General features: G+C 45.0%; 1 protein-coding gene across 2 annotated transcripts in view; it reads right to left on the bottom strand.

Annotated features, from left to right (window-relative positions):
- The window catches only part of Tekt1 (tektin 1), a 24,871-nt gene that overhangs the window by 5,608 nt on the left and 17,859 nt on the right, over positions 1 to 1,404 (bottom strand). The gene's annotated exons all lie outside the window — the stretch shown is intronic.

Here is a 1,404-nt window from a genome sequence, read left to right as displayed (position 1 = left end):
GAGTGCTGGGATTAAAGGCGTGCGCCACCACCGCCCGGCACTATTTGACTTTTTTATAGAAAAATATTTACCACCTATGCATCTGGTTATTTTAAACACTATTACTTAATTATAAATCTCTCAGAGGATTAAACATGGTTTACCCACTAAGTAAGCAGTTGTCTCATTGCAAACAAAATGAGAGCTGAACATAGTCCTTTCAACTTGCAAAGTCTCTTCCTGAGCAGGGATGACCCCACCAAATGGAGGTCAAGTGAGCCCCTTCCTCGTGGGACTTAGGTCCAAGGCTTCTAAATGGGGATGTGGGACCCCAGAGTCACTCAAAGCCCATGCTTGCTTATTCTTCTGTCTGCGTAACTCTGCCCACACTCAGGCGGCTGTGTCTCTGTTGGATCTTGAAATTGGAGACTCTAAAGACAGAAAAATGGTTGCCCACAAATTCTTGATGCCTTTGAACTTGAGCCACTGATTTGTGGTACACTAAGAGACTGTATATGTTAGAGTTTTGCTTTGTGAAACAAGGTCTCACTGTGTAGCCCTAGCTGACCTGGATCTTGCTATGTAGACCAGGTTGACCTGCTTGTCTCTGCCTCCCAAGTACTAAGATTAATGTCATATGCCACCATACTGGGTCCTGTATGCATTAGATTACTAGATTTTAAAGATGTGTGTGTGTGTGTGTGTGTGTGTGTGTGTGTGTGTGTGTGTGTGATGTGTGTGCAGGTGCCCATGTCTATGTGTGCATGTATGGAGGCCGGAAGTCAATGCTGGGTGTCTTCCCCTATTGCTCTCCACCTTCTTTTGTGAAACAGGCTCTCTCAGTGAATGTGGACCTCACCACTCCAGCTAGACTACTTGGCCGATAAGTCCTCCATACCCTTGGATCTCCACAAAAGACCCCTAGCACCATTCCCCAGCATCAGCATCCACTACAGTGTGGTCCATGCCCCACCTTTAACATGGATGCTGGGGACCCAAACTCAGGCATCCCTTATACTTGCACATCAAACACTTTACCTACTTAGCCACCTCCCAGCCCCAAAGAGTTAATTACCTAATAACATGCTAAAATCATTTTTATATTGAAAGTTAAGTAAAATACTATAAAATCAATTTTATTTACTTTTATTGTTTTGTTTTGTTTGTTTGTTTTCTCGAGACAGGTTATCTCTGAGAAACAGTCCTGGTTGTCCTAGAACTCACTCCGTAGACCAGGCTGACCTTGAACTCACAGAGATTGTGCCTGCCTCTGCCTCCTGGAGTGCTGGAATTAAAGGGGTGCACCACAACTGCCTGGCTTCACCTACTTCTTTTTGCTGTCTTAGAAGGAGCTACTAGAAGACATAGGTGAGAAACATGGCTTGTATTATACACCCCCCACTCCCACCCCCATCCCACCCCACA

Source organism: Microtus ochrogaster, chromosome 7 (assembly GCF_000317375.1).
Source record: "Microtus ochrogaster isolate Prairie Vole_2 chromosome 7, MicOch1.0, whole genome shotgun sequence".
In the NCBI taxonomy this organism is placed as follows: Eukaryota; Metazoa; Chordata; class Mammalia; order Rodentia; family Cricetidae; genus Microtus; species Microtus ochrogaster.
This window is presented reverse-complemented; position numbering and strand designations above follow the sequence as displayed.